A 27661-nucleotide genomic window follows, 5' to 3' on the forward strand; every position below is an offset into this window, starting at 1 on the left:
TCTGTGCCTTCTCTCCTGTGAGCCTCACAGGAACCCTTAAGGTGGGGTTACAATTCCCCCCATTTCCAGACATGAACACAGAGGCTTAGAGCACTTACGAGGCACACCTGAGGTTGGCCAGCTCCTGAGCAGTTAGTGGATATTTCAACCCAACCGCTTAGCAAGTCCTTGTCGTTAAACATGATACTCCACCAACCTCAAACACTCAGATGAAGACCCAATGAAAGTGCTCTCCAAATGGCAAAAACTTCCCTTAGAAGGCAAGTTTCCATTTTGTATCAACCACAAGGAACACAAGGTAGGAGTTGGGCCCATTACAGAAGCAACCGCAGATCTCTTTGAAAAGTTAATGCTCTTTACGCTAATCCTGCCATTGTGTCAGCTTTATCCTTTGAAAAACGTATTAACACATACAGTTAGCGTTTTATTATTCTAGTTCTGTTATTAATCCCCAAGTTCTTCCAGTATTTATCAAGAAAAAATTTTAAAACCACCCTTTTTACAGAGCACCTGTGTGGCTCAGTTGGTTAAGCAGCCAACTTCGGCTCAGGTCGTGATTTCGCGGTTCATGAGTTCAAGCCCAGCGTAGGGCTCTGTGCTGACAGCTCAGAGCCAGGAGCCTGCATCAGATTCTGTGTCTCCGTCTCTCACTAGCCCTCCCCTCTCAAAAATAAAATAAACATTAAAAAGACCTAAAATTAGGAGCGCCTGGGTGGCTCAGTCAGTTAAATGTCTGACTTTGGCTCAGGTCATGATCTCATAGTTACTGAGTTCATAGTTACTGAGCTGTGCTGACAGCTCAGAGCCTGGAGCCTGGTTCAGATTCTGTGTCTCCCTCTCTGCCCTTCCCCTGCTCACTCAAGCACATGCTCTCTCTCTCTCAAAAATAAAAACATGACAAAAATATTTTTAAAAACCAAATAAAAAATAAGGTTGCCTAAAGGAAATCAATAACATGATCATTAAAAAGAGATGATAAAGTAACTCCCTCTGAAGAAATTACCTGAAAGCTAGTGGAGATTTTCTTGTGGGAATTTTCTTCTTTATAGTAAAGAAAATCGAGCATAGCAAACTGACTGGATTAGAGACCCAATGATTGGTGTTTTCTGATAGTAATAAATGAAAACACCAGACTGATGATTGTTTTTTTTTTTTCTAAAATTGTTCTTTTATAAAAGTTAATACTTGCTTTTGCTTTGGGGCTGAACTAAATGGTGCTTTTAAAAAAACACGATGAGATGTTTAGAATCTCTAATTTCAAGATCATTCATGAACCCTAAGACTAACTATGAGAAGGAACAGGGATGAGATGAGGAAGATACTCTATTCATGTTTATTTTTTAAAGTATTTTTGAGACTCTTAAACACTGAGAACTGAGGGCTGATGGGGTGGAGGGAAGGGAAGGGGGTTGATGGGCATGGAGGAGGGCACTTGTGGGGATGAGCACTGGGTGTTATATGGAAACCAACTTGACAATAAACTATAATAAAATAAAAAAAATTTTAAAATAAAGTATATTTATTTATTTTGAGGTGTGGAGGGGCAGAGAGAGAGAGAGAGAGATGGACAGAGAGAATCCCAAGCAGGCTCCACATTGTCAGCACAGAGCCCAACACCGGGCTCAAACCCATGAACCGTGACATCATGACCTGAGCTGAAATCAAGAGCCATAGCTTAACTGACTGGGTCACCCCGGAGTCCTTCCACTCGTGTGTAAAAGACAGAGTGTGGAGGGGCGCCTGCATGGCCGTCAGTTAAGTGTCCGACTTTGGTCAGGTCATGATCACGCAGTTCATGGGTTTGAGGTCCACAAACTCAAACTGCTTCACATTCTGTATCTTCCTCATTCTCTGACCCTCCCCTGCTCACGCTCGCTCTCTCTCTCTCATAAATAAATAAAACATTAAAAAATTTTTAAGAAAAAAAAAGAGTGTGGAGTATGCCACTTGCTAGCATGATTTTTAGAGGGAACCTAGATTTCAGATACATTCTCGAATCATTTCATCCTACAATTAGGTCACAGTGAAAATACTGTTCAAAGGTGTCAGGAGAACCAAATACAATTCCTAGAGCACAAAGCAAAGGAGTGTGTGTGTGTGTGTGTGTGTGTGTGTGTGTGTGTGTTTTAGACCTGCATTCATGTGTGTGTGTGTCCACAAGCATGTGTGTGTTTTAATCAGTTCAACACTAGATGGCTCTAGTTACAAAACCAATGCATTTCACAAGGTCTAAAATCCTGAGATGTGACAGAAGAGAAAAGATGGATTCCAACCTTGTGAATCCAATGCTGCTTTCTTCCCGTCTCGCAGACATTAAGAACAGCAGCGAGCTTTTAGGTTTAAAGTGCTGTGCTTCTCTGAAGGAGAAGCTTAAATCCTAGAAGTCCTTATTTCACAGATGAAGACGTTCCCCTAAGACAGCCTTAAGGATGCAGATTTAATTTGCTCTGTAATTATTCCCCCTTGCACTCTGATGGGACCCTATTATTTTCAAGTCAGTTTCATGTATGCCAATGCAGCTGACCCACTGCATAATCCTGAGGGAGATGCCATTCTCATCGAAGGCGAAGATGCTGAGACCCACACAAGGGGTAGAAACTTGCTCAAGGTGACCGAGCCCCTGAGGGATGATGTTAGCAGTGGACTCCCCAAGCACCAGCTCCTGGCTCAGAGCCCTTTCTACACAGTACACCAGGAAAGGCATTCGGGCCGCAAGTTTTATCTCCTGCTTTCTATATTCCTGTGTGCTTGCCTCAGTCTTCCTCCTCAACATCCCTATTATGGAAGGACTGTCTGTCCTGTGCTTCTCTATAGCCAGCATGCTTCTGTCAGTAGTTGGGCCCTAGAAAATTAGCCTCCTCTTCCTTGAACGGAAGCCAAGTGAGAGTAGCCTCTAAATCTAGTTTGGGGGGTCTGTGACTTATAAGCCAAATTTTACTCAAAACTGGGAGGGCTTTGGTTTTGTGGGGTTTTTTCTTTTAAATTTTTTAAAATGTATTTACTTAATTTGAGAGAGAGAGAGAATTCCAAGCAGGCTCTGCACTATCAGCACAGAGCTTGATGCAAAGTCTCAAGCTCATGGACCATGAGATCATGACCGGAGCCGAAATCAAGAGTTGGATGCTTGGGGCACCTGGTGGCTCCATTAAGTATCTGACTTTGCTTTAAGTCATGATCTCAAGGTTTGTGAGTTCGAACCCCATGTCGGGCTCTGTGCTGACAGCTCAGAGCCTGGAGCCTGAATCGGATTCTGTATCTCCCTCTCTGCCCTTCTCCCACTCACATGCTGTCTCTCTCTCTCTCAAAAATAAATTAAAAATAAATAAATAAAAACATTAAAGGGGCGCCTGGGTGGCTTAGTCGGTTAAGCGTCCGACTTTCGCTTAGGTCATGATCTCGCGGTTCGTGGGTTCGAGCCCCGCGTCCGGTTCTGTGCTGACTGCCAGCTCAGAGCCTGGAGCCTGTTTCGGAGTCTGTGTCTCCCTCTCTCTCTGACCCTCCCCTGCTCACACTGTCTCTCTCTCTCTCTCTCTCTCAGAAATAAATAAAACATTAAAACATTTTTTTAAAAAAGTTGAAAGGAGCAGCTATTATAGAAAAGAAGCATGTTTCCCCACCCCATCTGACCCTGTTTACTTGGTTACATAAATGCTTTGTGTATTTTGTATTTGTAAGCCAGCATTTATCTACATACTTGACCTAAAACTCCACACTTTACTCTATGTAATACAGCAGTATAAAAAGTGTAAAAAGATTCTCCCAAATTTACCTCAGACTTAATATCATCTTGATGCAACAGAAAACAAGGGAGCTAACATAAATCAAAGCACAGTTATGCACACTGAAGCGAGTTCTACATTTTAAACACAAAACTCATGAAAACGGCATCAAAATAATATTCATGTCAATGGTTTTTAACACAAAATGTATTTCAACGCTGTGAACAAATGCTCACGGTCGTTTGGTCGATTCTGCTGGTCTGTGGTGACCCAATTATCTGGTCAAAGGGCTGCATGGACGTGAGGGACAGGGCGGGTTAAAGTTTAACTCCCAGGAATTGTAAACCAAACCTTAAGCCACTGAACCTTTGGAGTTTGATATGATGATTAGGGCATAACCAGAGTGACACGTTGAACTCGCCATAATCAAGGAAACCTTTTCCGGGTGGGGATCTCTGAAATCACTCAGGTACGGTGCATGCGTTTTGCTTTTTCTGCTTCAACTCTGGGAAACTGTGCAGTGAGGCTTAGTGGAAATGCAGTGAGAACAGCTTCTACCCTCTTCTACTCTGGAGCCTAATTCAGGGCATTTTCTGGCTGTTTTGATATGAATGGAGCCACCTAAAAACAAAGGAATAGACTGGAATCATCACATAATCTCAGGATGAAATGGCAGCCATCTTCTGCTACTTGGTTTAATCCAATTCTGAGGCTAAAAAGTAGATTTACCACTCTAGGTTCAAGAGTAGGGCTAATGTTTTTGAGAAGTATATTTAGCAGTAGCCAGACAGCTGGGAAAATTGTGGTCGACTGTCCTGATCCTAGCACCCCCCGGAAACATAAAAAATGTAATTACAGGAGAAATAGCATTAATATCACTAGCAGATACTGAGTCCCCAGTGTAGGCCACGATTCCTATTATACTTGAGATCTTGTATATTCAATTTTCTCCTTCCCTCTCTCTTACCCTTCACAACCACCAAAAACCAAAACCTAAAACGCAAAACTCCACAGAAAAGAAACCCATGCAAAATCATTTTGGTGAATTCTTGCTATGTCTTTTTCCAGGATCCTACTCACCAAAGGAATGTCCTAAGCTATTTGCTTTTCATTCACAGAAAAAATAAAAATCAAAAACAAAAAACAAAAATAATCATGGAAAAGGATTGGCTTTGAGTGTGTTAAATCTCAACCTTGGGGAGAGCTAATTATTAGGTCTTTTTCTTTGGCAATGGCTTAGGCAAGTGCTGCCGCAAATCTATTTTCACAGGATCATTTTGTTCTCCTCAAAAAGATGATTCACGATCAAAATATGATGTGATTTTATCTAAAGAGAGATATCGGTCAGAGCACTTACCAGGAATAACAATTCCTACCAGAAATCTCTTAAACTCTGACTGAAATACTTTTGTTCTGGGATGATTAAAATAAACTCCAAGGAGAAACTGGGCTCTAAGTTAAACAGGTGTATTTGCGTAGGATTTGTCAGATGTGCATTGTGTATCTCCCGGAAGGTGAGGAACACAGCACTATTTGTGCAGTGTGCAGGGTTCGTGTTTCGCAAAACACACATTGACAGACTCTGCTTTCATTATAATTTAGCAGTTTCAGAGATGTGTTGGTCTGGTCTGAAGCATCCTTTGTAAGACGTGTTGAGGTGTATGCAATAGGAATGTAGATTTGGAGATACTGAGAGCACTTACTTGTTGGGGTGCCAAGGCCTTCCCCGGCTGAATACAGAATAATAGACATGAGGCATTGGATTATTTTTCAGGGCCCTGTTTTCCAGAATTATATTAATGCTGCCCATTTGACACCATTCTCACATTCTACTGTTCCAACTTATTATTTATCAGGTGTAAGGGAAGGGGGAAGAGAATTGGCAAAAAGAAAGGAAAAGAAAATATGAACTGACATGATGGATAGGGAATCACTGAAGAGTTGCTATTGATGTTGTCATTGTTATTGTTGTTATTATTATTGAATATTTAGTTACTATTTTTCAGTGGGCTAATCCCAAATTGTCTTTGTGTTGTCTCAAATACAAAATGTCCTACACTGTATTCAGTGGATGTTAATAAATGTGGCCCACCAAAAAGCAACCCCACTGTCAGGTTGAGGAAAGGCAGTTAGGTTAAAGCAGGTCTTCTTATTACATGAATGTTTGGAGTAATAATAACTGCAGGCATTTATTAAGCACGATATTCCCAAGTCCACTCCTGTTTATCTACATTATTCTAAGAACAGCCATAGAAGGTAAGACACTATTATAACATTTTACTAATGAGAAAGTTGAGCACAGATTAGTTACCCACCAGGCTGGACATCACCCAGTTAGGAGTCCACCTCCCCAACCAGGTGGTCCGCATGTAGCCATCATAATTGTACTTGCAGGGACTGGGGACTTACTCTGTGTGTAAATGTATCCACTTCTTGTGTGCATCTAGGAGTGGGCGGTGTTTTGCTTCCTCAGCTTCATTTATAACAGAACATCACTCAGGAACATCTACTAACATGTCTCAGAAATGGTAGTCTTCAGAACACAGATTAAGTAAGAACAAATCATTTTTATAGCCCATAAAACCAGAAGCAATTGCAAGTATCACACCTGAAAATATCTAGGGGACCTGAGAGCCGAGCTATCTTCCGTCAAACAAGGCGTGTCTCTCTTTGAGACTTTCCAAATTAAGTATAGGAACAACACCAGACTCTTCCTCTGACAGAGCTGGGAAGGCCTGTTCCCAAGCTCCTTCGCTGTGTGGCCTCAGGCACACTACTTGACTTCCCTGAACCTCAGATTCCTCAAGTGAGCAATGAGAGTAGCACCTGCCCCACAGAATATAGTGAGGATTTAACAAGATGACAGAGCAAAACGGTTCAAGCGCCAGTGGGGGCACACGGGAGGAATTCAGCCAAACGCTCTCCCCTTCCCATCTCTCTATTTGGAACAACCTCCAGCAAAATTTCCTGAGACTTTCCCAACCTACCCTTCAGCTGCTTTTTGTCAAAACTATACTGATACAGTTTCAATCAAAACCTATACACAAATAATAAAGTTCTGATCAGCCACCAATGGTAACCATATTCTATTTATTCAGATAAAAAGACCAAAAAAAAAAACAAAAACCTTATTTTCTTTTATTCTAAGCAGACAGCAGCAACAGCGATAAAGCACAGTACACTTTTATTTTAGAGAAAGGTGCTCAAGGAAGTGCTTGGCTCAAAGCCCAATGCCCTTTGCAGCAAAATCCTCAAGGCGGCCTGTTGAGAGCGGTTGTTCATTTCATCACCCGGCCTCTTGATGTTACAAATCGGTTTCGGTAACTGTCTTTTAAAATACTGTCATCCCTCGGCAAGCGGGGTAGCACGCTGGGTACTATTGCACAATCGTTTTCATTACCTGATGTGTCTCTAAATGACTCAATCAGTTCAAACAAGACGGTATTGATCGACGGAGGATAAACACCATTTGATCTTATTCATGGAAACAGTAACCAGGCTCCTCTAAAGTGCAATTCTAACAGTCCCCCCCACCCCACCCCAGCCCCCCAGAAAGCACCACTGCAGTGACTTTACATAACAGAAATCTAAATCCCACCTGCCCAATGGCCTGCTACTGTAGGATCCAGGCAGCTGCTAACCAATGTCTCCTGCTGATTGGACCAGGAGAGCTCATGTATCTATCATTCTAGCCCATCCAACCCAATCCAGTGAGGATCTCAGCTTTAAGAACTATGTAAATGTTTTAATTTAATAAATTAAGGGTCTGTGTGGAATCGTTTTGATTGACCCAAACCAAAAATTTAGAGATTTCCTTTTATAAAAATGGCTGCCGTGACTAAAATATGCTGGTATCTTGAGCTCCCTAATTTGATTTTTTTTAAAGTTTACCTACCTATTTTTAGGGGGAGTCGGGACAGAGAGGCAGAGAGACAGACAGAAAATCTCAACCAGCTTCCCCAGCACCAGCGCAGAGCCCAATATGGGGCTCAAACTCACGAACCATGAGAGCATGACCTGACTTAAAATCAAGAGTCAGATATTCAACCTACTGAGCCATCCTGGTGCCCCTTTAATTTGAATTTTTTTAAAGATATATAAACTTATCTTTTTTCCCTTATATGGATATGTACAGGGAATTTAATATATGTAGTTATTAACAATCACATGGAGGGGCATCTGGGTGACTCAGTTGGTTAAACGTCCAACTTCGGCTCAGGTCATGACCTCACAGTTCATGGGTTTGAGCCCCACGTCAGGCTCTGTGCTGACAGCTAGCTCAGAGCCTGGAGCCTGTTTCAGATTCTGTATCTCCCTCTCTCTCTGACCCTCCCCTGCTCATGCTGTCTCTCTCTCTCAGAAATAAATAAAATATTTTAAAAAAATTTTCTTAAATCACATGGAAACTATTTTCCAGGTTTATTTATTCCAACAAGGCTCCCTCCCTGGTAATATTCAGAAGGCACTAATAAGGACTAATTTAACACCCTCTATTTTGCAAGGTTATGTATAGGGTTGTGCCCCCAGAAATAACATGGGTAAGAGAATCGGCACGTGACAGTTTGGCCAGGGGGGATAATCAAGTGACCCAACTGGCTCGTGATTCTATAAAACCCCATCTTCAGTGATTTGGTGATGCCCCCTCTTATACCAGCAGTTAAAAGGATCATTGTTTTGGGATGCCCAAAGTGATTCAAAGAACACTTACATAGCAGAATTACCCACTGTAATACCTTACTCCTATAGAATATTCTAGTTTACAAAGCATTTTATGCAGAAGCATTTAGACTCTTTTTAGTGCCACATTTCTTCCCTGTCAACTCAACTCAACTACTTTCTGCCAGGTCACCAAGTCATTTCTTGTTTTCCCAATCATACAGAGCTAGCTAACTGCAAGTTGACCACTAGAGTTTAGCAGCAGAGCTGGGCTCACACAGTAGAGGGTGGATTGCGTATGGAGGCTTCACCTACTGCACTGGACATAACTGACTCGGTGCTGAGCTGAGAGCCAAGATGAAACTAGGCAGAAAAGTTAAGAATCCCCGTGGAAGGTGAGCGAAAACCTAGTTTCATGGAAAGGACCCTAAAAAAATATTTGAAGCTGTGCACGTGCTTGACCAACCCAGAGGACGTGGGGAAGGAAGGGACTCTGTGCTATGTCCTCAGACACCGGCATGGCACTTGCAGACTATCATGCATCAAGGCAACTGGTGTTCATTCCCTTCAACACACCTTAAGATTCTTCCATCCTGTTTTTCTATCAGGACTGTGTTTAGTGCTCACTTTTCTAGCTGGGTGAATTGGCTTCTGCACAAAGCAAATTGGCTTCTCAGAGTTATTTAAACCTCATACCTCTGATTACTTGTCCTGGAAGTCAGGGAACAGAGTCTGATACCATGGAAGGAGGAACTGTGGACACATAGAAGTGACGGTGTCTGGAACTCTCTTTCCTGAAGATCCCCACCAGTGCCTCACATGCAGGTGTTTATTGCCAACGAGTGGGAACCGGCACCCTATCCTGATGGTAACAACGATATGAATAATAGCTCTTAGGCCCTGACATAGCTTCTGCCACGTGCCAGGCACATAGACTAACTCATTCAACCCTGTGGAATTCTGTGCAATAGGTGTTATTGCTATACCGTTTTCCAATAAAGAGGTCAAGGCTTAGGAACGTGGAGAAATGTGCCCAAGGTTACACATGGCTAAAAAGCAGTGCAGGGACCCCTGGGTGCCTCGGCGGGTTAAGTGCCCAACTTTGGTTCAGGTCATGATCTCACGTTTCATGGGTTCAAGCTCTGCCTCGGACTCTGTGCTGACAGCTCAGATCCTGGAGCCTGCTTCAGATTCTGTGTGTCTCTCTCTCTGCCCCTCCCCTGTTCATGCTCTTTCTCTCTCAAAAATAAAATAAAAACATTTTTTAAAATTTTCTAAAAATAAGATAAAAATAGAATAAAATAAAAATAAACAAATAAAATAAAATAAAATAAAAAATAAAATAAAATAAAATAAAATAAAATAAAATAAAATAATAAAATAGAAAGCGGTGGAAACAGGAGTGAGCCCCAACCAGCTGACACATAGGGCTCTGCAAACAGAGTATGAATGGAGCACTGAGAAGCGCTGAATCTTGGAACTACAACTAAATTTTTGAGGTCCATTATTGGACAGAGAAAAGCTAAAGGAGTTTCCCAAGGATAAAAGATAGTTTTTGTTGTTGTAAGAACCCAAGTGCAGACCCCTAACCCTCCAGGCAGGTCCTGCGCCTTATACGACCCCTCACAGTACCACACTTCTGTTCAGCCTGACTCTGTACATGAACCCCGGGAGACAGACTACCAGGACCACTGAGGAGAACTGCCTTTTCTCTGAGTCCCACCATCCTCGCTAGGCCCAGACTCACAAACGGACACAGCCAGAGACTCAGCTGAAGAGACCCCTTTCGTGACTTTGCGAGAGCCTCAGGCCCAGATCACAGGAGACACGTGCAGGAACAGGCACCAGGAACCCAGCAAGGCACTTCCAATACTGCAGGGTACTTGTGCTGAACAACGGGGCTGCCTGAGGCCCAAATTCTGCTAGTGTCTGAAGCCGAGGCCCCTCCCTCCTGGAGGGCACACCCTTGTCCCTGGGGAAAGAATAACTGGGCTGCTGGGTCTATAAATGCTAAGGGAGCCCCATATTTAAACTGACCTAATTTGGGGCTTTAAATGGAGACCCAGATGTTCCCAAATAACAGCTCCAGGAGCCTCAATGGAATTATTCATTTAGGATAATAAGAGCATGTTTCCATACTCAAATACAAATTACCCTGGATACAGGCCATGAATGATAGGTCCACTTGGAGGTGTTCACATTCAGGAACACATTAGCCTAAAATCACTCAGCAGATCACCTAGCCCGGTGAAGCCTTGCAGGAAGGCACTTAGAACAGGTAGGTTGTGATGGTGGGGAAGAGGGGATGGAGACGACAAGTGGTCAAGGATGAACATGTCGTAGGGAACTAGAAGATAATTTAAGTATTTGTACGACAGCTTTTTGTCTCATCTTTGAGGAAGAGTTTACTTCTTCATGTTGAATTATTATTATAGACAGTTGAGCATCACACTTACCAGATAGGAATTTTCCCCACATCTCTGCCTCACTGCAGAACAGGTACTTAATACAGGTGCACTGACTAGAATTGGAATCATCCAAGAATCGCTATTTCATGGCCCTGTCGGATATTTTCAGGTAGGAGAAAAACCTACCATGTCTAGAAACTCTTATTTTCACTTGCCTTTCAAAACAAGCTGCAAAGTCAAATACTTCCTGTAATAATAATTTAGAATGTCAATATTTCAAAAGATTCCTGAAAGCATGGGGATCTAATGGATAGATTCGCACACGGCATATAGCGAAGAGAAATAGTACTACTGCTAAAGCTGGAGGCTCAAGACCCAGAATGGCTGAGCTTGAATCCTGGCCCCACCATTTCCCAGCAATGTGACCTTTGGCCACTGATTTAACTTCTCTGTGCCTGTTTCCTCTTCTGAAAAATCATGGTTATTTTGTGGATGAGATCAGAAATTACACATGAAGTGCTTAGTACAATAGCAAACACACGTGCACAAACCTTGGATATTGCATCTATAATAATCATCTCATTCCTGTGTTGATTACATAGTGCTTTCCTAGAACAAAATGGCTAGAGAGAGAGAAAGAGAGAGATGGGCTATGGGTTCAACCTGTAGAAAATTATTTTTTAGACTGGAGGTCAGGTAGCTGAGAAATAACTCTCCTCACCACTGGCCTGTGGAGCAAGTTAGGTACGATTTCTCCCTGACAGTGTTGTTGTTTTTCCAAGGCAGAGATGGATTGCATCAAAGGCAGGGGCTCCTGATTAAGTTGGTATAAGATGATTTGAAGGAACCTGGGTAATTAGCAAGGAAGCAGAATAGAAATCTGGATCTTTGCCCCAGAGTGCAAGCCTCTTGGCCCATTTTATCTGCATCCTTACAACAAGGACCCATCAGTCCTCAAAGCCACTCGCAAAGATGCAGATTGAAGAATAGCATGGTTACTGATGTGACAAAAATGCAGGCCTGAAAGAATACAACCTGTCCCCCAGTTAGTCACCCTGACCCCCAGCACAGGCAAGGCAATAGATTTCTGAAGAGAAATTATGGGGGCAGGGGCCAAATGGAGCGTCGAGTCTATTGAGGAAGAGGTTAGGGATTTGCATCTACTTTAAGAGGAATGGCTGGCTGGAAGGGCAGGAAGGGGTAATCTCTTGGGATTACTCTGCTAATCTGTCCACTGAGGCTGACTAGTTTATCCCTTGATTGAGCTCAGCATTATTCTAGATGCTGTGTTGGGTACAAAGATATGCTGGTGTCCCTATAACTTCAAGGGGCCCATGAAGGTTTTCCCCGGAGCTCCCATTCCAGGTCCAGGATAGCTCATCTCTCCCTTCTCCAAAGTCTCTTACTTTGCTGGAAAATGAATATTATTTACTGTGCTACACTAAGGCAAGAAAGGTATCCAATTTATTTTTCAGTTCACAGACGAAACACATTGCTCTGCACATAACAGATTCACAATATTGTCTGTGGAATAAAAGAGGTGCCTGACTAGGGAGAGAAAGACAGGTGGAAGAGGTAAAGGAAAACATCATGGAGTGCCATGTACCTATGTCTGGGCTGTGTACTTGCTCTCTCTTTTTGCCTCACTATAGCCACACAATGAGGTAGGGATCATGATCCCCAATTTTGAAATGAAGAAATTGGGATCTGGTCCAATTTTTACAAAGTTTACAAAGCTCTTAAAGGTAGAGCTCCAACACTGGAAACTGAGTCGCCCTAAATCCATGATCCTTTGGTTTGCCTCCTACACCACCCTCCAACTTGGGAATCCATAATAAACAACAAAGAGCAAAATACTGTGTATTTCATCATCATGTGGTGAAACTAGAAAGTTAGGACAGAGAGAACAAAGTCTGGAGTAGTCGGAGAAGCTACATAAAGTTTCACATTCAGCTCAGTAAATACGTACGATAAAGAGTCTACTAATTGTCAGGCCCAGTGTAAGGGCTGGAGCTGAAAAGATGGATGCCCATCCTGGAGAGGTTCTGGCCCTCCATCTCTTCATCCTCACCTCTACAGTCATAGCTGGACCTTTCCTTTTTCCCATCTGTCCCTAAACCACTCTTTCTGCCTCTGATACATTGTCAGCAACACTCACGGAATCATCTTCCTAAAGTACACAGGGACCTGTTGGAATTCTTCCGTGCTGACTTCATAATAAGACCAGAAAAGTCCATCGTGTCAGTATTGGTTTCATTCTTGCCTGTCCCACTGGCCTTACCTGTTGTCACTCCCAAACCTGATCCCCTCCACTCCACCTGCATTCAACATTACAACCCTACTCAACTTCTCCACCGTCCATGCTGTTTCACATATACTTTGGTCCCCTAGAGTCCCTGTCTCCCTTCTTCTCCTGACTCCTAGGATTCCGGGTTAGTCTGAGTAGAGAGAAGCTATACACTGGAAAATAAAGTTGGGTATATTTGATAGGTGATGGCATGGGTTGATAGAGTTGGAGAATAGGGACCATGGAAAGTCTTTTAGTAGGAAAGTAACATAACAAAATGGTTGAGAAAATTAACGAGTGCTATGCGGACGATATTAGAGTTAGAAAAAAGGCCAGAGGTTAGGGTAAGACAAAAATCCAGGTATGAAATGATGGTTGTATACATGTTAATTAACGTCCATGGGAATTCAAGAGAAAGGCAAATTATCAGACCTTGTGGCTGAATAGAAATAAGGAGAAAGAATTTAGGACAATTTACACCAAGGCATGTAAATTGCATAAAATCAGAACTTCTATAATCTGGTTCCTTAAAAGGAAACATAAGGCTGTCTTTCATTACAAGCATCAGATTGCCCCAGGGTTACTGCAATACGGAGCTTTAGATAGTTGGATTTTTGTAAGCTTCACTCAGGGACCAAACATATTTTATTAATCAGTGGTTGGCAGTCATGGTGAGAATGGAGTGTTCAACCTAATTGTTCCAAATTGGTCTGAGGAAACCAGATGCAGCAATTAAGTTCAAGAGGACAATCTCAGCTGGAGAGAAGAGACATCATAACACAAGTCCGAGAATGAATGAAATACAGCACTCACAGCTCATCAAACCCCTGTAATCAGCCACACAAATAATTGGTCCCAGAGCTATTGAATAAACATCTGCTTTTAGGCTGAAAAACATCTACATTGCATACTGTGATGTCCACTTTCCCAATTTCTACATCAACTTAGAAATTAAATGTATGTGCAAAGAAACTCTATTGTTCTAAGGCCATTCTAGAATCTCTAACCTCTGCCAGTTGTCTTTCCCAGGGATCATTAAGAGAGTCAGGCATGGTGGGAAGAGTTGGGTATCATTACTGAGTGAAGAGGACACAGTAGCCATCTGTAGCCTAATCTTACAGTTACTGGAAACGTGACAGCGCCAAAACCATTCATGTATATGCATTAACCAGTGTTCTCCAGAGAGTCAGAGCTGGCATTCCAATTGGGATTTCGGTGCATATACAAAAACGATTTTATTCTTGTCATTGTTCTAGTACCTGTAAGATACCAGTACCAGTTACTAGCACCTCTAAGATACATCTATCTTCCATCTAAAGAGATTTATTATACGTGGTTGGCTTGCTTGAGTGAGTATGGAGGTGAAGAAGCCCCAAACCCTGAAGCTGGAAAGCTGGAGACCCAGGACAGATGATGCGACCTCCAGTCTGAAAGTGAGCAGGCATGAGACACAAGAGCCAGTGTTTAGCTCAAGTCTAAAATCCAGAAAAGTTTGATGTCCCCGGGAAAGTGAGGTTCCCTCCCACTCAACCTTTTTGTTCTATTCTGGTCTTCAACTGATTGGATGAGAGACCCACCCCCAGTTGGGGAACACAATCTGCTTTACTCAGTCTACCATTTAAACATATCTCATCCAGAAGGACCTTTTACAGGCACACCCAGAATAATATGAAGCCAAATGTCTGGGCCTATGGCCCATTCCAGTTGACACATAAAATTAGCCATCACAGAACCTTAAGGGCGTAGAGTTCCTATGTTGTCTGATTGCAAAGCTCTCCATTTCTTCCCCATCTCCCACTTCCTCCTCTTACACATGCAATTTCCACCTGCTACTCACGCTTTCCCAGATCATTTTTGGATTAAAAGACTTGTTCATCTCTCAGCCTTTGGCATTACCAACAAAAGGTCACAATGGAAGGTCTCTCTTTCAGAGTTTCTGATATTCTCACCCAAGCTGAGCCAAGGCTGAAGGATTTGTAAAGAAGTGGTGGGGACATGGGGCTCCTGGATGGCTCAGTCAGTTAAGCATCTAATTTCAGCTCAGGTCATGATCCCACAGTTTATGGGTTCAAGCCCCGCATCCGGATCTGTGTTGACAGCTCAGAGCCTGAAGTCTACTTCAGATTCTGTGTCTCCCTCTCTCTCTGCCCCTCCCCCACTCATACTCTGTCTCTCTCTCTGTCTCAACAATAAATAAACAGTGAAAAGAAAAAAAAAGATGGCAGGGTCAGAGTCAGTAACAAAAGGAAGGGGGTGTATTGAGAAGTCTCCTGTGTGACGTCATGCTACCAACCCTAGACACCAGGAATTTACTCACATTTGTGAGTATATGCACATTCATGTCTACACACACACACATTGTGCCTTCATACATGTATACCTATATAACCACACACACTCAGAAGGACCTTGAATTTGTCTCGGCCAGGAAGACTGTGGAAGGAAGCATGGGAACTAGGCACATGGCAAATGGGAACCAGGAACAAAGAACCTAAGAAGTAACTGGTGGGTCTGGGAGAAGCACAGAATAAATACTCTTGACTTGTCCTGGAACGTGACCAGAAAAGTGGACTTAGGGCCAGAGGATGGCGGGCACAGAAGTCAGGCTGAGGGGATGGACTATTCCTCTGTGGTCAGTGATGAGGCCGATGAGGGTTTTTGACAAAAGAATATTGGAAGGAATCTTTCAGGGAGTCTGAGCCAGACGGTCAGAGGCAGGGCCTCTTTCTCTGTACACTGTGAGTTCAGGTTACGTCCAGTAACGGAACAAGGGGAGGGAGGTGAGGGGAGGGTTCTAAGAGGAGCAGCAGGTGAGAATATGTCTGTACACAAGGCCGGATAAACGCCAAGATGGGACTTGACCAGGAGGCTGTTCCGGATGCGGGCCCCAGCAGGAGAGTTCTGGACCTGCGGAGGGGTTTCCCCTGACCCAGCTCCTCCCTCCAGCACAGCCTCTTGGCCCCTCGACACCATCTTTGCTCACTGCCCACACCCCATTCATTCTGTCTCACTTCTGCTTCCTCTCCACATGCACAGCCACAGTGGGAATATAAATACTGCATGGGCCAGTCCCCATGGAAACGGAATTGAAAACAAACCATTTGAGCCAGAATCTAGTAAGAACTTTTTTTTTTTTTTGGTATTTCAAAGTTTTTATTTCTAAATCCTAGCTTAGGAAAAGATTTATTCCTTAGAAATGATGCAAATGTAAACAACTATGAGAGAAAATTTGGAATCATCCCCCTTTTCCCCTATAATCTAGTCTCTACCTTTCTTTTATAGGCTTTTTCTTCTCTTTACATTTTTCTGTAGGTGATATCTATACCATCTATTTGGCGGGTGGAATAAATTCAATGGCTGTCCGTTTTTTGGTTTTGACACTGAACACATATAGCTTGGAGCTTAATTCAGCAGTTCAACCTCAGCTGTCCATCAGTGTCACTTTGGAGGCTTACAATGTATCTTTTCCGGGGCCCCACTGCAGACCAGGTGACTCTAATCCCTCTGGGGTGAGGAGGATGCTTCCCAGGTACAAGTGATTATAACGCAAAGCCAGGCAGGGAGTCCATCTGTCCTTTCTCCTGCACCTTTTCTCTGTCGTCAGCTCCCATCGGCTAGAGCGATTCTCAAATGACTTTCTTCATGCCACTTTGGAGTGTGCTGTGCAGTGGTACAATATTTTAAGGCTAGGGCCCTGCTTGTTAAGTAAGGGCAAGTCACGAAGAAGGGATTCATTCAAACCAGACGCAGCTTCCAAGAGGATCACATACAGAGAGGCTATTTCTCAGCACATGATAAAAATGGAGGAGGGGGAGACGTAATGGTGTGAACAGGGCTTGCTAAAATTCAGGAGTACTTGCAGTTAAATCTCCAAGTCCTATTTTGACAAAACATGCGTAGGTTAATGCATCCTTGCCTACCTTTCCTTGTGTAATTTACAGTCTTGGCCAAAGCTCCAGGATTTAATGGCTTCTTGTTGGTATTTAAAGGGCATTTTAAGCAAATAAATGGGTAATGTCTTTTGAAGCAGATCAAACGTACTTCTATTTTATCTCCTTAAATATAAGTTTTGAAAAAAGCAGGAGGTAATTCCACTGGACCACAAATTATGCAATTTTAAATACATTTATTGAAAATATATTGTCTATGTGAAATTACTTTACCCTCAAACAAAACAGAAAGAATGTCTAGATGTCAGGACTGTTTTGCAAGAATGATAATCTGTGGACCAGATGGACCTGCTTCACTTTCCCAAGAGTTCGGGTAACTTGTTCTTCTCAAATGAGATTGTGTCTGATTCCTGGTTTCGAATTCATGCTTAGAAAAAATAAAAAGAAGCAGGGCACCTGGGTGGCTCAGTTGGTTAAGCATCTGACTTGGTTTTGGCTCAGGTCATGATCTTGTAGTTCGTGTGTTCGAGCCCTGCATCAGGCTCCATGCTGACTGCAGAGAGCCTGCTTGGGATTCTTTCTCTCCCTCTCTCTCGGCCCCTCCCCTGCTCTCTCTCTCTCAAAACTAAAAAACTTTTAAAAAAAGAATTGAAAAAACCTTCTCACCCCTTGCATATTTATGTGCTGAACTTTAGTCCAGGAAGACAAGGGAACACACATAAATTATAATATACTCATTTGACTATTACACATCTGCTTGTTTTTCTCTGATAATCTTAAGTCATTCATTCCAACTGAACTTTTTCTGATATAGTTTTATTTTTTCCATATATATTTTTATGACAGTGCAATTTCCCCAGTATCATAGGTTTTGCTATTTTAAGTTCCTCTATCTAGAACTTCAAATGACTCCAGATAAGAAAGTAGATAGATTTAAACACCAACAGACAATCATCAAAGTATCAGCTGGCCAGAAGCATCTTTGCAAAAATAACTGTTTCCTGACAAACTAGCTTCCATCAACACCATTTCTCTACAGCTGTTAACACTTCATCTTAAAAGCAGGATATACCTGGGGCACCTGGGGGCTCCATTAGTTGAGCATCTGACTCTTGATTTTGGCTCAGGTCATGATCTCACAGCCCCATGTAGGGCTCTGTGCTGACAGTGTGGAGCCCGCTTGGGATCCTCTCTCCCCTCTCTCTGTACCTTTACCCTGCTCACGGTCTATCTCTATCTCTCTCAAAATAAATACATAAAAACACATTTTTTAAAAAGTAGGATATACCTTCCAGGTGGAATCAGCAATTTCTTTGGCCAGGGTTGTCACCAAAGGAGGAGAGAGAACTAAGTAAAGGGATTAAAGAAAGAGAGTAAAAGAAAGGAAAGGAAAAGAGACCTGTGTGGACATTTGAAGATGGAGGCAGAGGGACAGAGAGGAGACCCTGCTCCCAAAATAGTTGTGTTTGGTGCCTATCGGAAGTACTTGCATCTATTAGTCATCATTGCGCTACGTCAGACAAGTGGCTCCAAGCCGACTCTCTCCCCTCCGGCTGCCTGCAATCCAGAAGAGCTAAAGGTCAATGGGATAAATGAACCAACACTTTAATTATAAGAATAGAAATTCACATGGAATTCAAGTCACACCCTGCCAAGTGAAACATCACCTGGTCACTTCTTTTTTTTTTTAATATTTTTATTTATTTCTAGGAGAGAGAGAGAGAGACAGCATGAGCAGGGGAGGGTCAGAGAGAGGGAGACACAGACTCTGAAACAGGCTCCAGGCTCTGAGCTGGCAGTCAGCACAGAGCCCGACGCGGGTCTCGAACCCATGAACCGCGACATCATGACCTAAGCGAAAGTCGGACGCTCAACCGACTAAACCACCCAGGCACCCCTCACCTGGTCACTTCTAAAGGCTCCACATTCTGCCAAGGAGTGTGAGGGATGAGGTTTTGGGGTGGGGGTGGGAGGAGGGTATGTATGGCCAACTGCATAGCAGAGAGATGGCAATGACTGTGTATCCATTTTGGACCATGTCCAAAGGCGATCAGATCCTGCATGTGTCCAAGTGAATCATCACACAGTCTACCCACAGCACTACTTAGATGTTAATAGCTCATTTTCTTTTCAGCAAACAGGCTAAGTTACCCTGGTGCTTTATTTTTTATTTTATTTTTTCTAGGAGAGAGAGAGAGCGTGAGCAGGGGAGGGCCAGAGAGAGAGGGAGTCACAGACTGAAACAGGCTCTAGGCTCTGAGCTGGCAGTCAGCACAGAGCCCAACGCGGGGCTCGAACCCACGAAACGCGAGATCATGACCTAAGCGAAAGTCGGACGCTTAACTGACTAAGCCACCCAGGCACCCCATTCCCTCCTGTTTTTAAAATAGGTTTTTCCCTTTCATTTTGTCAAGGTGACCAGAGGTGCTAATTTGCCAACCTTTTCGATCAACCCTTACATTTATAAAGTCTACAGATTTTTCTGCCTTACTGATTTACTTTTACTTTGATTCCTTCTGATTTCATAAAGTCTACTTTGTTCTTTTTCTGGCCTCTTTAGTTGGACACTTGTAGTGATTTCTAGTATTTTTTTTCTAAATTATGATCAACAGCTTTCTCAGAATAGAATCTTGACCACATCTTTATTTTTGAGGATTTGTTTCCATTGACATTCATTTATTAGCGTCATTTAACTTATTTTTTTAATTATCAGAGTGAGAGTTGTATTGCAGAAAGTTAAAATAATCAAATGAGAATTATAAACCAATTTGTTAATCTACCATCCAAGCATAACCAGTTAGCCTTTTACAATGCCTTATGAATATCAAAGGTGTCGGGTGGCTCAGTCTGTTACGTGTCTGGCTTCAGCTCGAGTCATGATCTCGTGGTTCATGAGTTCGAATCCCATGTTGGGCTCTGGGCTGACAGCTTGGAGCCTGGAGCCTGCTTCAGATTCCATCTCCGTCTCTCTCTGCCCCTTCCCCATTCATGTGCGTTCTCTCTCTCTCTCTCTCTCTCTCTCTCTCAAAAGCAAATAAACAATAAAAAATAATAGGTAGATCAGTTATTAAAGCAACATGAAAGGGGTCAAGGTAACACATTCAATACTGTGCTTCTCTTTACCTCAGACAATTTCTAGAAAGAGACTAGTCATGCAGAGGACCACAGATGATGCTAAGATAAGCCAGCCAGAGCAGCAGAGAAAAAACAAGAAGGAAATATTCATTGAGAGTCTTCTGTGTCCCCAACATTATAGTAGGTGCTCCACACCTATTCTCTGAGTTTTTTAAACCTTTGCTAAAAGACAACTTTTAACTTCAAGTTAAGTATTTGCACTCATGTTCTTAGAACCGGAACCAGGGCCTTAGAAAAGTTAAAATCATTGGTGGCAGGACAGAAATTGCAATGCAAGCTTGTCTTTCTCTGAGGATGTGCAACCTGATATATGAGGAGGATTTATATTTTTATAATTCTGAGTTAATGTATCCACTTTGAACAACTTTTGTTTTTCTTTATTTTAAGCCTTGTCTTGGCTCAAATTGCCCAGGCCCAAATTAAAGTAGGATTCATTACTAATGCCTTAATAACATAGAAGGGATTCTGGTGAATTTAATTTTTTAGCTGGTTTTTATTTTTTTTTATTGGTTTTTTAAAAATAAGACACCACAGGGGTGCCTGGGTGGCTTAGCCGGTTAAGCGTCCGACTTTTGCTTAGGTCATGATCTCGCAGTTCGTGGGTTCGAGCCCCGCGTCGGGCTCTGTGCTGACTGCCAGCTCAGACCCTGGAGCCTGTTTCAGAGTCTATGTCTCCCTCTCTCTCTGACCCTCCCCTGCTCATGCTGTCTCTCTCTCTCTCCTAGAAATAAATAAAAATTAAAAAAAAAAGACACCACAATCTTGGGACGTGGTGGGATGTTTTTATGGCTACATTTTGGAATTTGATGTATGCGCATTCTCTATTAATTTTGCTATGGTTCATGATACACGGCCAACTAACAAGCTCTCACATGAATCCACTTCCCAATAAACTTGAGACTGATTGTAAGTATCTCCAAGGAGAATATTAGAACTCGTTTCTGTTTCATTATCAAGGAATGCCCAGTAACATTTACTTGGCATCTTGAGGCAGATGCATCAACTTCGGTCATGAGTCCTTCACAAACCATTTCAATGCAGTCTGGAACTCCTTCTGTGTAACATCTCAGGAGATACTGAATGGCCAAAACTCATGATAAAACCACTTGTCCACCTTACACGCTACATAAGGTTATGTCCAGCCTACATCATATGACACAGGCACACAACCCAACACTGGAGAGGCCTGGCTTGGGTCTGGAGAGGTCCCAGGGACAAGCGGTGGAAACGCACTGATGGGAAAAGCACACGGGGCCTGTTGCTGGCCCAGGGCCCCTGGAACACCTCCCATCTGCTGACCAAGTCATAACGCGTCTTTGCTTCTGCCCGGTGTTCTTATTCCTCCTCTCTGGAAATAGTCCATGAAATACACACAGAAACTACACCATCAACAAAACAACTCCATTTCCTGACTAAACTGTCTCCCACAGTGCCCGGCACGAAGCAGATATTATGTTAATACTTGTTGCCCTTTTTGTTGAAGCTGTGGATAATTAGTTTTAAAACCAAGAAATCCACTAACTTTAACCCCTGTCTTTACCCTTGCTCCCCATTTTGTTCTTCTCGCACGCCAGCTCTTTGCTTTTCCAAGCTACTCCACCTGTGCACACGGTGTGTTCCCTGCCATGCATTTAACAAACTCCTTTTCCCACTTGGTCTGTGGCTATAGCTGACAACTCATGTTCCACTGGCCTCCTTATCTTCCCACATGGTGGGACCATTGGGTGAATCAGACAGCTCTCACCTCAAATCCCTTCATGGTTTTCCTTCTACAATTTGGTTCTCCATGTGAGCCCAATTTACAGATTCAATCTTTAATTGGGCTTTTTTTTTTTTTTAAGATGAAGGTTGTAAAGAAAGGGCAGCATACTGTATTTCCCTCACAGCTGTAGATGCAGAAAAATCAGATTTTCCTTCCCAACCTGCTTCTCTCTTACAGCTTTTGTCATATCTTTGTTTCTCTGCCACCTTCCCTGAGCCAGGACCCACCGGTATCTGAGGCCACCAGGGTCAAGGGTCGGGAACAGCAAGCTCCAACCTTGCCCAAGAGTGCACTCTGGAAATTTCTACTGAAAAGTCTCAGCCAAGTGAGGAGGGGATGTGTTCATTCCAGTCAACCTGTGACTTTCAGGAAGGCAGAAATCTTGAACCCTCAAGGGTTCAAGAAAGACTTCTAGGTCTTTCTTGTCTGGATCAAATAGTCCCCAATGTTGCAAATATAAAACCAGAAAGGCACTGAAAAGAAGAAAAGTGAATTCAAATGTCAACTCTATTTTTCAATCACTTTGCACTCTTCTTCAGTTTTACTCTGCTGGTCTCTTTCCCATAGATGATAACGTATTCGTAAATGCAGTGGAAACATGGACATCAATTTCTCACAAAAAGCAAACTCAGCCCAAGATAGAACTTTCTGGAAGTGATGGGAACCAGAAGAATAATAAATGGTAGGAGATTCGAGGCAGATTCATTTTACTTCGGATTAAGTGTAGGTTATTTCCACTTACAAAATACTCATCCAAGGTCTTTCATTGCTTCTACAAGCTATTTACTGAGCACTTAGCATCATGTCAGGCCAAGCCTTTGGGGCACAGAATGATGAGTATACTCAGCGCAATCACAGTGTGGTGACGAAGACAGCCATGTCAGCAGATAACTTCAAGACTATGTGCAACAGTACAGGGATATACAGACTTTCTTGAGAGCATTATGGGGTGGTACCAAATGTTACCCAAGAGAGGATATCAAAGGAAGGATCACAACAGACATTTCAGTCCAGTCTGGAAGGATAACAGAGCCAATGCAGTGAAGGGTAGATGAGGGAAGGCAAGGGAAAGGAATGGCATTCCAAGCAGGGACCCAACAAGTGTGAGAAAACATGGCAGCCCCCGAGGCAGGTACATTAGGATGCTGGAAGGGAATCTAGTCCCGGAGAGATCATTAATCATGCCGAAGACTGTATCTTTGGACTATATCTGGGACTATATCTTCCCAGAAAGTGACTTTGAAATGTTGCCCCTTGGAATGAGATATTAATGATAATAATAATTAAAATAGTATAATAAATAACTTCTTGGGCGCTCAGCTGTTCTCCTCAGGCAGGGGTCATGGGTCGTAACTGCAAGCTAGGTTGGAGCACTTGCCCCAGGCCAGATGTCAACGAAGTCCTGGGCTGGCATGTTCTCCTCTTGTGCTCCTTGCCACACTGCCACAGTGATGGGGGGGGGGTCCCCATTCTTCCTGTAACGCTGATGGTGATTTCTCTCCATCCGACTTTTTAAAAATTTTTTTTAATATTTTATTTTTCAAAATATTTTTATTTATTTCTAGAAGAGAGAGCGTGAGCAGGGAAGGGTCAGAGAGAGAGGGAGATACAGACTCTGAAATAGGCTCCAGGCTCTGAGCTGGCAGTCAGTACAGAGCCCGACGCGGGGCTCGAACCCATGAACTGCGAGATCATGACCTAAGTGAAAGTCAGACGCTCAACCGACTAAGCCACCCAGGCACCCCTATTTTATTTATTTTTGAGAGAGAGAGAAAGACAGCGTGAACAAGGGAGGGTCAGAAGGATAGGGAGACAGAGAATCTGAAGACAGGCTCTGGGCTCTGAGCTGTCAGTACAGAGCCCGACACGGGGCTCAAACCCACGAACTGTGAGATCATGACCTGAGCTGAAGCCAGATGCTCAACCGTCTGCACCCAGGAGCCCCACTCTCCATCTGACTTTCCTTCATTCCCTTGTTCTTCTCTCAGCTATTAACATCTAGGTAACATGCTTTTCCACAAAACTGAAATGTCTTATTGCAGATCCTGAGAAGTTGGGGTGCCTGGCAACTATGCTGTCTCTCCCTTTCTTATTTTTTAAAATTACACATAGCTGTGCCTGACACTAATCTCATGCTCACTATGTGCCAGGAACTCTTCCAAAGCTCTTTCAACTTATTTACTCATGTGATACTCACAACAACCCTGTGAGAAACACTACTGCCTCCTGAGTTGAGGATGCACAGACACCAAGAGGTAAAGGAACTTTCCAGGCATACAGTGAGAGGCAGAATGAGGACTTGGCTCCAGATGTCTAGCTCTGGGGTCTATATCCTTATCTGGGCTTCACCCTACTTGGCTTGATAGGACACACACACCTCATCACTCATTTGTTCTCAAAAGCCTTTCCTTACTTGGCTTTCCATCCACCTTCTTCACCTGGTTCCCCTTCTGCCGATCTGGCTGTTCCAGATCATTCTCCTTTGCAAGTTACTCCTGGTCTTCCTGACTTCCAAAAGTTGGAGTACCCCAGAGATCAGTCCTTGGATCCACTTTCTACACTTAGCCCGTACATGATCTCACTCAACTTCAGAGCTTAACTATCACCTCTAGAGAGATAGCTTCCTAGCTGGTGTCTCCTGCCTGGAACTTTCCCAGAAAACTCCAGCTCATGTACCTAACTGTCCACTCAGCCTCTCCCTGAAACGGAGCATCTCAAGATCAGCATGCCTACAATGGAGCTCCTGCCCTTCCACAGATTTGCTCTTCCCCATCTGAGCTACAAGCAGTTCTGTTCTTTCAGTTGCCTGAGCCAGAACACTGGATGTCATCCTTGACTCATTTTTTTTCTCTCATGATGCGTCCAATGCACCTGTAAAATATACCCATGATCTGACCATTCCTCACCACCCCTAGCTGAAGCCATGACTCCCTCTTGCCCAGAAGGTCAAAGGTTTCTGACTGGTCTCCCTCCTTCTCCCAATGAGCCTTCTGCTGACAAGCATGATGCGAGTCAGGCACTACCTCAAATGCAACATGCAGGGGCATCAGAAAACCTCAGGTATCAAGACAAGTGATGTTTTAATGCAAAATCTTTTAAAATCAGAATCTGTGCCAAAACTATCACAATGAACAAAATCACATTTTTATAAAAATAGGACTGGCCTGTTTGCATTGCTTAGCTCAGGCCCAGTCTTGCCCAACTCTCTTCAGTGTTGGAATGACTCTGTTAAACATCTTGTTGATCCTCTGGCTTTACATCTTAGAGCAAAAGCCAAAGTCCTCACTGTGACCTACAAGGTCCTTTGTATCTGGGCCACCATCATCTCTGATAACTCCCATTTCTGCTCTCCTTCACTCAGCCCTGGCCTCCCCTTCTCTCCATCAACAAGCTCCCATCTCAGGGTCCTTATGCTCACAGGCCCTCTGCCTGAAATGGTCTCCCCCAAACACATCCCTCATGTCACCAGGAGGTTTCTCCACAAACTCACCCCATCAGGATCAAGCTAACGTTTTACCTTCTCTGCCAACACAAACACTTCATATCCCTTTTCTCTTTATTTTTTTTCCTCCTCAGAAATCAGCACCAGTACATTGTATATTTTACTCATTTATGGTCTCTCTCACCTCCTAGAAAATTCTGTGAGGTATTGAGGGGAGAAGGGTTTGTTTTGTTCTCTGCTATTTTCCTAGTGTCTCAAAATATTCTTGCATGATAGTAGGTGCTCAGTAAACATTTTAATAAGTGATTCTTACTTATTGAGAAATATATTCGTATACTTTATGCTCGTAAGTGATCTGCTTTAGTGCCAAAGTTCCTAACGCCTGTGATGTATAGGTTTTGAATCCTATCAAATCCATAAATTACTTTGGAAACTACTCTTTCAAAATTCAGTGGTCTCAGATATGAAAGGTTATAAAATGTTAAGCAGAAAATGTGTTGTACCATCTTTCTTCCAAATTGACCAGATTTAACAGAAGTTTGACTTGCTTAAAAAAATATTTATCTGGGATCCAAGTTCACCCCTCAGGTTAGGTCGATGTTGGGAGAGGGGGTTGTTTTTGAGAAATAAATATTGAAGGTTGGGTATCTCTTGTAGCAAACTCTGAATTCTATTTCTGTGCCCTGATTTCCAAAATCATGACACTATGTTGAGATGGTCTACAGGTTTTTCTCAATCATGTCAGAGTGAGTTTACGGATCAAAAGACCTTTGTGATGTAAAAGCATCTTCAATTATCTTGACTAATAATTAACCAAAACTAAAGGTAGGCTTTGCAAATAAAACTTGACATTTCACCACAAACTGTTATTTTTTGCTGGAAAATATGAAGATCAGCAAAGAACAAATCTACAACTCGGCCACAAAACCATAGACTTGGCCTTCAGACCATCCATAAGGCACCATGACGAACATGGCTGACTCACCAGGCCCCAGTCCGCCCGTGGCCTCTCTGCTTTTGTGGGTTCAATCTAGCCTTGGGGGTGGGGTTAGGGGTTGTTGAAAGTATCCTGAGGAAAAGACAGTTAACATAACTGCAGTCACCATTCGGGTAGAATTATTAGGTGAATACTGGTCTCCTTTTACCCCTACCTGGCAGCATCCCTAGAAAGATTATTTATACACTAAAAGTGTCAGGAAAGCTACCTGTCCCAAGTCACCACTATCATAAAAACAGTTTCTAATTTTTTGTGGGGGATGGGATGGGGGATGGGGAATACTGCCTTTCGCAAAGGATAGTGACAGAAACTGATGCATTAACTTAATGGACTTAACTGACTGTTCCTAAGACACAGGGCCTTAAAGCTGGGCAGGGGGTGAAGCTGGGGTGCAGACAGCACTGACTGAATACTGCCTGAGAGAATGAAGAAGTAAAACTGGGGATGACCTGCATTAGAAGCAAGCAAGAATTCCTAGAAAAGTCAAGAGCAGAAATGCCCATGCCTATGTGCAAAGCATGAAATTGCTCTGTCCCTATAGTAACTGATGAATAGTCTCTCCGGAATCTCATTTTTCCTTTGGTTTTCTACATCTCGAAAGTATTACTTTCCAGTCGCTGCTAGATGATGCTTGTCTCTTAGTTATTACCTTAAGAGAATTCTGTGGATCTGTAATTTATCGACCTGATCGCTGCAGCTTGACCTCTCACCCAATTTTGTACTGGTTTCCTATATTGTCAACAGCCCCTTCATCCTGAACCTTTAAGTGACCACCCAAAGTAGTGGAGGAAACCTCAGTGCAGAGCACAGAAAAGTTTTCAAAAGGCCTATAGCAAAACGAGTTCAATCTGCATGTGATTCAAATCACTATAAAACACTTCTGTCCCAGTTGGCAAAGCCCAGTAAGCAGAGTGAAGGCCCAGTGAGGAACCTTCACGCCTCACACCAAGCCAGCAGGTCAGCGCACGGCCCTCAGCACACAGGAGCCTCCAAAGCCTCCCACCACCACAGCCAGGACCGTTCAAGACGGCCACACCCTGACTCTATGAACCTCTAACAATGAGCAACTATCACATTTGGGATGGGGTTCAAATTATGGTCCCAAATAAAAAGTATAGACAATAAGTCTGAAAGTACATCTTCATACCTACATAAGCATGCACACACATAAGCCTTCATAATTTCTTACAAAGGACTTCATGTCCTCTCCTGTGTCGTCTAAGCCATAAGGTGATCTGAAAGGACCATTCTGCGGATTTAAATTTTTTAAGGCTTATTCATTTTTGAGAGAAACAGAGCATGAGGGGGGAAGGGGCAGAGAGAGAGAGGGAGACACAGAATCTGAAGCAGGCTCCAGGCTCTGAG

General features: G+C 43.1%; 1 protein-coding gene across 1 annotated transcript in view; it reads left to right on the forward strand.

Moving 5' to 3' along the window:
• The first annotated feature begins 4169 nt into the window (after positions 1–4169).
• Positions 4170–27661, forward strand: part of A1CF (APOBEC1 complementation factor) — a 76345-nt gene continuing 52853 nt past the window's right edge. Inside the window, exon 1 of the mRNA XM_039238541.1 lies at positions 4170–4188. The gene's annotated coding sequence lies outside the window, so the exon portion shown is untranslated. The remainder of the gene's footprint in view (positions 4189–27661) is intronic.

Source organism: Hyaena hyaena, unplaced genomic scaffold, assembly GCF_003009895.1.
Source record: "Hyaena hyaena isolate Hyena2069 unplaced genomic scaffold, ASM300989v1 scaffold_141, whole genome shotgun sequence".
NCBI classification, from domain to species: domain Eukaryota; kingdom Metazoa; phylum Chordata; class Mammalia; order Carnivora; family Hyaenidae; genus Hyaena; species Hyaena hyaena.